Source organism: Oryctolagus cuniculus, chromosome 13, assembly GCF_051225735.1.
Source record: "Oryctolagus cuniculus isolate XC-2025 breed Fujian yellow rabbit chromosome 13, ASM5122573v1, whole genome shotgun sequence".
Taxonomy (NCBI): domain Eukaryota; kingdom Metazoa; phylum Chordata; class Mammalia; order Lagomorpha; family Leporidae; genus Oryctolagus; species Oryctolagus cuniculus.
This window is the reverse complement of record NC_142879.1, coordinates 84,903,231-84,912,910: the sequence shown is the minus strand read 5'-3', so window position 1 is coordinate 84,912,910 and position 9,680 is coordinate 84,903,231.

The window sequence follows — 9,680 nt, the reverse complement described above, 5'->3', positions numbered from 1 at the left end:
CTTGCTGTCATTGTTTTGAGTGCCTCAGCCGATTTGTGGTTTCTTGTGTGGCAATTTCCCAAATGTTTTCAGGGTCTGAGTTGGCTTTGCCTTCTTCCTTCCCAAATTTTGTATTCTGATGCAATGCAAAGAAGAGTTTGTACAGAATAGCCATTATGAAATAAAAAACACAACAAATAGGCGTTTGAAGCTTAGAAATCTACAGGTAACATGACCTAGGTGAGTTTTTGTGTTTATGAAAATAAAATGGAACACTTTGGCTGAGGTGACAGATATTAATTGCCTCCAAACTGAGTTTCACTGCGATTTTCAGGTTAATTCAGTCAGAATTCCACAGGCAGTCAGCTGGAGGGGTGGATGAATCCGGGAACAGCCGGTTTCCTAGCGACTAAATCAAGCCCTATATCATTATGGATTCTTGCATTTTTTTGGCTTTTTTCTCTTTTTTCTTATTTATCATGGTTTGTAATGAATTTTCTGATGTCAGCTTTGGTTTTGAGGCTGCAATATGGAGTTCAGGGCACAAGAGGAAGGTTCTTTTTCAATCAGGGCACAGCTGTTGGCTTGCTCCAATTCTGGCTTGCTGTCATTGTTTTGGGTGCCTCAGCTGATTTGTGGTTTCTTGTGTGGCAATTTCCTAAATGTTTTCTGGGTCTGAGTTGGTTTTGCCTTCTTCCTTCCCAAATTTTGTATTCTGATGCAATACAAGCAAGTTTTGGACAGAGTAGCCATTATGATAGAAAAAAAGAAAACACAGCTCATTGCCCTTTCAGGATTAGAAATCCATAGGCAACACAACAAAGATGAGATTCTGTGTTTTGGAAAATGACATGGAACGCTTCTGCTGAGGTGACAGATTCTAATTCCCTTCAAATGGAGTGTGAGAGCGATTTTGATGTGAATTCAATCAGAATTCCAAAGTCAGTCTGTGGAAGGGGGGGATGAATCTGGAAACAGCAAGTTTCTTTGTGTCTAAATCCTTTCAAATATCACAAAGGACTCTTGCATTTCTTTGGCTTTTTCACATTTCCCTTATTTATCATGGTTTGTAATGAATTTTCTGATGTGAGCTTTGGTTTTGAGGCTGGCATATTGAGTTCAGGGCACAAGAGGATGGTTCTTTTTCAATCAGGGCACAGCTGTTGGCTTGCTCCAATTCTGGCTTGCTGTCATTGTTTTGGGTGCCTCAGCCGATTTGTTGTTTCTTGTGTAGCAATTTCCTAAATGTTTTCTGGGTCTGAGTCGGTTTTGCCTTCTTATTCCCAAATTTTGTATTCTGATGCAATACAAGCAAGATTTTGGAGAGTAGCCATTATGAAAGAAAAAAAAAAAAACACACAGCGCATTGCCCTTTCAGGATTAGAAATCTACAGGCAACACGACCAAGATGAGTTTCTGTGTTTTGGAAAATGACATAGAACGCTTCTTCTGAGGGGACAGATTCTAATTCCCTCCAAAATGAGTGTGAGTGCGATTTTGAGGTGAATTCAATCAGACTTCCAAAGTCAGTCTGTGGAAGGGGGGGATGAATCTGGAAACAGCCAGTTTCTTTGTGTCTAAATCCAGCCAAATATCACAAAGGACTCTTGCATTTCTTTGGCTTTTTCACATTTCCCTTATTTATCAGGGTTTGTAATGAATTTTCTGATGTGAGCTTTGGTTTTGAGGCTGCAATATAGAGTTCAGGGCACCGGAGGAATGGTCTTTTTCAAACAGGGCACAGCTGTTGCCTTGCTCCAATTCTGGCTATTGTCTTTGTTTTGGGTGCCTCAGCTGAAATTTGGTTTCTTGAGTTTCACTGCGATTGTCAGGTTAATTCAGTCAGAATTCCACAGGCAGTCAGCTTTAGTGCTGGATGAATCTGGGAACAGCCGGTTTCCTTGCAGCTAAATCAAACCCAATATCATTATGGACTCTTGCATTTCTTTGGCTTTTTCACATTTCCCTTATTTATCATGGTTTGTAATGAATTTTCTGATGTGAGCTTTGGTTTTGAGGCTGGCATATTGAGTTCAGGGCACAAGAGGATGGTTCTTTTTCAATCAGGGCACAGCTGTTGGCTTGCTCCACTTCTGGCTTGCTGTCATTGTTTTGAGTGCCTCAGCCGATTTGTGGTTTCTTGTGTGGCAATTTCCCAAATGTTTTCAGGGTCTGAGTTGGCTTTGCCTTCTTCCTTCCCAAATTTTGTATTCTGATACAATGCAAAGAAGAGTTTGTACAGAATAGCCATTATGAAATAAAAAACACAACAAATAGGCGTTTGAAGCTTAGAAATCTACAGGTAACATGACCTAGGTGAGTTTTTGTGTTTATGAAAATAAAATGGAACACTTTGGCTGAGGTGACAGATATTAATTGCCTCCAAACTGAGTTTCACTGCGATTTTCAGGTTAATTCAGTCAGAATTCCACGGGCAGTCAGCTGGAGGGGTGGATGAATCCGGGAACAGCCGGTTTCCTAGCGACTAAATCAAGCCCTATATCATTATGGATTCTTGCATTTTTTTGGCTTTTTTCTCTTTTTTCTTATTTATCATGGTTTGTAATGAATTTTCTGATGTCAGCTTTGGTTTTGAGGCTGCAATATGGAGTTCAGGGCACAAGAGGAAGGTTCTTTTTCAATCAGGGCACAGCTGTTGGCTTGCTCCAATTCTGGCTTGCTGTCATTGTTTTGGGTGCCTCAGCTGATTTATGGTTTCTTGTGTGGCAATTTCCTAAATGTTTTCTGGGTCTGAGTTGGTTTTGCCTTCTTCCTTCCCAAATTTTGTATTCTGATGCAATACAAGCAAGATTTTGGACAGAGTAGCCATTATGAAAGAAAAAAAGAAAACACAGCTCATTGCCCTTTCAGGATTAGAAATCCATAGGCAACACAACAAAGATGAGATTCTGTGTTTTGGAAAATGACATGGAACACTTCTGCTGAGGGGACAGATTCTAATTCCCTTCAAATGGAGTGTGAGAGCGATTTTGATGTGAATTCAATCAGAATTCCAAAGTCAGTCTGTGGAAGGGGGGGATGAATCTGGAAACAGCCAGTTTCTTTGTGTCTAAATCCTTTCAAATATCACAAAGGACTCTTGCATTTCTTTGGCTTTTTCACATTTCCCTTATTTATCATGGTTTGTAATGAATTTTCTGATGTGAGCTTTGGTTTTGAGGCTGGCATATTGAGTTCAGGGCACAAGAGGATGGTTCTTTTTCAATCAGGGCACAGCTGTTGGCTTGCTCCAATTCTGGCTTGCTGTCATTGTTTTGGGTGCCTCAGCCGATTTGTGGTTTCTTGAGTAGCAATTTCCTAAATGTTTTCTGGGTCTGAGTCGGTTTTGCCTTCTTATTCCCAAATTTTGTATTCTGATGCAATACAAGCAAGATTTTGGAGAGTAGCCATTATGAAAGAAAAAAAAAAAAAAAACACAGCGCATTGCCCTTTCAGGATTAGAAATCTACAGGCAACACGACCAAGATGAGTTTCTGTGTTTTGGAAAATGACATAGAACTCTTCTTCTGAGGGGACAGATTCTAATTCCCTCCAAAATGAGTGTGAGTGCGATTTTGAGGTGAATTCAATCAGACTTCCAAAGTCAGTCTGTGGAAGGGGGGGATGAATCTGGAAACAGCCAGTTTCTTTGTGTCTAAATCCAGCCAAATATCACAAAGGACTCTTGCATTTCTTTGGCTTTTTCGCATTTCCCTTATTTATCATGGTTTGTAATGAATTTTCTGATGTGAGCTTTGGTTTTGAGGCTGCAATATAGAGTTCAGGGCACCGGAGGAATGGTCTTTTTCAAACAGGGCACAGCTGTTGGCTTGCTCCAATTCTGGCTATTGTCTTTGTTTTGGGTGCCTCAGCTGAAATTTGGTTTCTTGAGTTTCACTGCGATTGTCAGGTTAATTCAGTCAGAATTCCACAGGCAGTCAGCTTTAGTGCTGGATGAATCTGGGAACAGCCGGTTTCCTTGCAGCTAAATCAAACCCAATATCATTATGGACTCTTGCATTTCTTTGGCTTTTTTCTCTTTTTTCTTATTTATCATGGTTTGTAATGAATTTTCTGATGTGAGCTTTGGTTTTGAGGCTGGCATATTGAGTTCAGGGCACAAGAGGATAGTTCTTTTTCAATCAGGGCACAGCTGTTGGCTTGCTCCAATTCTGGCTTGCTGTCATTGTTTTGGGTGCCTCAGCTGATTTGTGGTTTCTTGTGTGGCAATTTCCTAAATGTTTTCTGGGTCTGAGTTGGTTTTGCCTTCTTCCTTCCCAAATTTTGTATTCTGATGCAATACAAGCAAGATTTTGGACAGAGTAGCCATTATGAAAGAAAAAAAGAAAACACAGCAAATTGCCCTTTCAGGATTAGAAATCCATAGGCAACACAACAAAGATGAGATTCTGTGATTTGGAAAATGACATGGAACGCTTCTGCTGAGGGGACAGATTCTAATTCCCTCCAAATGGAGTGTGAGAGCGATTTTGAGGTGAATACAATCAGACTTCCAAAGTCAGTCTGTGGAAGGGGGGGATGAATCTGGAAACAGCCAGTTTCTTTGTGTCTAAATCCAGCCAAATATCACAAAGGACTCTTGCATTTCTTTGGCTTTTTCGCATTTCCCTTATTTATCATGGTTTGTAATGAATTTTCTGATGTGAGCTTTGGTTTTGAGGCTGGCATATTGAGTTCAGGGCACAAGAGGATGGTTCTTTTTCAATCAGGGCACAGCTGTTGGCTTGCTCCACTTCTGGCTTGCTGTCATTGTTTTGAGTGCCTCAGCCGATTTGTGGTTTCTTGTGTGGCAATTTCCCAAATGTTTTCAGGGTCTGAGTTGGCTTTGCCTTCTTCCTTCCCAAATTTTGTATTCTGATGCAATGCAAAGAAGAGTTTGTACAGAATAGCCATTATGAAATAAAAAACACAACAAATAGGCGTTTGAAGCTTAGAAATCTACAGGTAACATGACCTAGGTGAGTTTTTGTGTTTATGAAAATAAAATGGAACACTTTGGCTGAGGTGACAGATATTAATTGCCTCCAAACTGAGTTTCACTGCGATTTTCAGGTTAATTCAGTCAGAATTCCACAGGCAGTCAGCTGGAGGGGTGGATGAATCCGGGAACAGCCGGTTTCCTAGCGACTAAATCAAGCCCTATATCATTATGGATTCTTGCATTTTTTTGGCTTTTTTCTCTTTTTTCTTATTTATCATGGTTTGTAATGAATTTTCTGATGTGAGCTTTGGTTTTGAGGCTGGCATATTGAGTTCAGGGCACAAGAGGATAGTTCTTTTTCAATCAGGGCACAGCTGTTGGCTTGCTCCACTTCTGGCTTGCTGTCATTGTTTTGAGTGCCTCAGCCGATTTGTGGTTTCTTGTGTGGCAATTTCCCAAATGTTTTCAGGGTCTGAGTTGGCTTTGCCTTCTTCCTTCCCAAATTTTGTATTCTGATGCAATGCAAAGAAGAGTTTGTACAGAATAGCCATTATGAAATAAAAAACACAACAAATAGGCGTTTGAAGCTTAGAAATCTACAGGTAACATGACCTAGGTGAGTTTTTGTGTTTATGAAAATAAAATGGAACACTTTGGCTGAGGTGACAGATATTAATTGCCTCCAAACTGAGTTTCACTGCGATTTTCAGGTTAATTCAGTCAGAATTCCACAGGCAGTCAGCTGGAGGGGTGGATGAATCCGGGAACAGCCGGTTTCCTAGCGACTAAATCAAGCCCTATATCATTATGGATTCTTGCATTTTTTTGGCTTTTTTCTCTTTTTTCTTATTTATCATGGTTTGTAATGAATTTTCTGATGTCAGCTTTGGTTTTGAGGCTGCAATATGGAGTTCAGGGCACAAGAGGAAGGTTCTTTTTCAATCAGGGCACAGCTGTTGGCTTGCTCCAATTCTGGCTTGCTGTCATTGTTTTGGGTGCCTCAGCTGATTTGTGGTTTCTTGTGTGGCAATTTCCTAAATGTTTTCTGGGTCTGAGTTGGTTTTGCCATCTTCCTTCCCAAATTTGGTATTCTGATGCAATACAAGCAAGATTTTGGACAGAGTAGCCATTATGAAAGAAAAAAAGAAAACACAGCAAATTGCCCTTTCAGGATTAGAAATCCATAGGCAACACAACAAAGATGAGATTCTGTGATTTGGAAAATGACATGGAACGCTTCTGCTGAGGTGACAGATTCTAATTCCCTCCAAATGGAGTGTGAGAGCGATTTTGAGGTGAATTCAATCAGACTTCCAAAGTCAGTCTGTGGAAGGGGGGGATGAATCTGGAAACAGCCAGTTTCTTTGTGTCTAAATCCAGCCAAATATCACAAAGGACTCTTGCATTTCTTTGGCTTTTTCGCATTTCCCTTATTTATCATGGTTTGTAATGAATTTTCTGATGTGAGCTTTGGTTTTGAGGCTGGCATATTGAGTTCAGGGCACAAGAGGATGGTTCTTTTTCAATCAGGGCACAGCTGTTGGCTTGCTCCACTTCTGGCTTGCTGTCATTGTTTTGAGTGCCTCAGCCGATTTGTGGTTTCTTGTGTGGCAATTTCCCAAATGTTTTCAGGGTCTGAGTTGGCTTTGCCTTCTTCCTTCCCAAATTTTGTATTCTGATGCAATGCAAAGAAGAGTTTGTACAGAATAGCCATTATGAAATAAAAAACACAACAAATAGGCGTTTGAAGCTTAGAAATCTACAGGTAACATGACCTAGGTGAGTTTTTGTGTTTATGAAAATAAAATGGAACACTTTGGCTGAGGTGACAGATATTAATTGCCTCCAAACTGAGTTTCACTGCGATTTTCAGGTTAATTCAGTCAGAATTCCACAGGCAGTCAGCTGGAGGGGTGGATGAATCCGGGAACAGCCGGTTTCCTAGCGACTAAATCAAGCCCTATATCATTATGGATTCTTGCATTTTTTTGGCTTTTTTCTCTTTTTTCTTATTTATCATGGTTTGTAATGAATTTTCTGATGTCAGCTTTGGTTTTGAGGCTGCAATATGGAGTTCAGGGCACAAGAGGAAGGTTCTTTTTCAATCAGGGCACAGCTGTTGGCTTGCTCCAATTCTGGCTTGCTGTCATTGTTTTGGGTGCCTCAGCTGATTTGTGGTTTCTTGTGTGGCAATTTCCTAAATGTTTTCTGGGTCTGAGTTGATTTTGCCTTCTTCCTTCCCAAATTTTGTATTCTGATGCAATACAAGCAAGATTTTGGACAGAATAGCCATTATGAAAGAAAAAAAAAAACACAGCTCATTGCCCTTTCAGGATTAGAAATCCATAGGCAACACAACCAAGATGAGATTCTGTGTTTTGGAAAATGACATGGAACGCTTCTGCTGAGGTGACAGATTCTAATTCCCTTCAAATGGAGTGTGAGAGCGATTTTGAGGTGAATTCAATCAGACTTCCAAAGTCAGTCTGTGGAAGGGGGGGATGAATCTGGAAACAGCAAGTTTTTTGTGTCTAAATCCTTCAAATATCACAAAGGACTCTTGCATTTCTTTGGCTTTTTCACATTTCCCTTATTTATCATGGTTTGCAATGAATTTTCTGATGTGAGCTTTGGTTTTGAGGCTGGCATATTGAGTTCAGGGCACAAGAGGAAGGTTCTTTTTCAATCAGGGCACAGCTGTTCGCTTGCTCCAATTCTGGCTTGCTGTCATTGTTTTGGGTGCCTCAGCCGATTTGTGGTTTCTTGAGTAGCAATTTCCTAAATGTTTTCTGGGTCTGAGTCGGTTTTGCCTTCTTATTCCCAAATTTTGTATTCTGATGCAATACAAGCAAGATTTTGGAGAGTAGCCATTATGAAAGAAAAAAAAAAACACTTCGCATTGCCCTTTCAGGATTAGAAATCTACAGGCAACACGACCAAGATGAGTTTCTGTGTTTTGGAAAATGACATAGAACGCTTCTTCTGAGGGGACAGATTCTAATTCCCTCCAAAATGAGTGTGAGTGCGATTTTGAGGTGAATTCAATCAGACTTCCAAAGTCAGTCTGTGGAAGGGGGGGATGAATCTGGAAACAGCCAGTTTCTTTGTGTCTAAATCCAGCCAAATATCAAAAAGAACTGTTGCATTTCTTGGCTTTTAAACATTTCCCTAATTTATCATGGTTTGTAAAGAATTTTCTGATGTGAGCTTTGGTTTTGAGGCTGCAATATAGAGTTCAGGGCACCGGAGGAATGTTCTTTTCAAACAGGGCACAGCTGTTGGCTTGCTCCAATTCTGGCTATTGTCTTTGTTTTGGGTGCCTCAGCTGAAATTTGGTTTCTTGAGTTTCACTGCGATTGTCAGGTTAATTCAGTCAGAATTCCACAGGCAGTCAGCTTTAGTGGTGGATGAATCTGGGAACAGCCGGTTTCCTTGCAGCTAAATCAAACCCAATATCATTATGGATTCTTGCATTTCTTTGGCTTTTTTCTCTTTTTTCTTATTTATCATGGTTTGTAATGAATTTTCTGATGTCAGCTTTGGTTTTGAGGCTGGCATATTGAATTCAGGGCACAAGAGGATGGTTCTTTTTCAATCAGGGCACAGTTGTTGGCTTGCTCCACTTCTGGCTTGCTGTCATTGTTTTGAGTGCCTCAGCCGATTTGTGGTTTCTTGTGTGGCAATTTCCCAAATGTTTTCAGGGTCTGAGTTGGCTTTGCCTTCTTCCTTCCCAAATTTCGTATTCTGATGCAATACAAGCAAGATTTAGACCGAATAGCCATTATGAAAGAAAAAAAAAACACAGCAAATTGCCCTTTCAGGATTAGAAATCCATAGGCAACACAACCAAGATGAGATTCTGTGTTTTGGAAAATGACATGGAACGCTTCTGCTGAGGTGACAGATTCTAATTCCCTCCAAATGGAGTGTGAGAGTGATTTTGAGGTGAATTCAATCAGACTTCCAAAGTCAGTCTGTGGAAGGGGGGTATGAATCTGGAAACAGCCAGTTTCTTTGTGTCTAAATCCTTTCAAATATCACAAAGGACTCTTGCATTTCTTTGGCTTTTTCACATTTCCCTTATTTATCATGGTTTGTAATGAATTTTCTGATGTGAGCTTTGGTTTTGTGGCTGCAATATGGAGTTCAGGGTACTGGAGGAATGGTCTTTTTCAAAGAGGGTACAGTTGTTGGCTTGCTGCAATTCTGGCTTGCTGTCATTGTTTTGGGTTCCTCAGCCGATTTTGGTTTCTTGTGTGGCAATTTCCTAAATGTTCTCTGGTTCTGAGTCGGCTTTGCCTTCTTCCTTCCCAAATTTTGTATTCTGATGCAATGCAAAGAAGAGTTTGTACAGAATAGCCATTATGAAATAAAAAACACAACAAATAGGTGTTTGAAGCTTACAAATCTACAGGTAACATGACCAAGGTGAGTTTTTGTGTTTATGAAAATAAAATGGAACACTTTGGCTGAGGTGACAGATATTAATTGCCTCCAAACTGAGTTTCACTGCGATTTTCAGGTTAATTCAGTTAATTCAGTTAGGATTCCACAGGCTTGCATTTCTCTGGCTTTTTCACATTTCCCTTATTTATCATGGTTTGTAATGAATTTTCTGATGTGAGCTTTGATTTTGAGGCTGCAATATGGAGTTCAGGGTACTGGAGGAATGGTCTTTTTCAATCAGGGCACAGCTGTTGGCTTGCTCCAGTTCTGGCTTGCTGTCATTGTTTTGGGTGCCTCAGCTGAAATTTGGTTT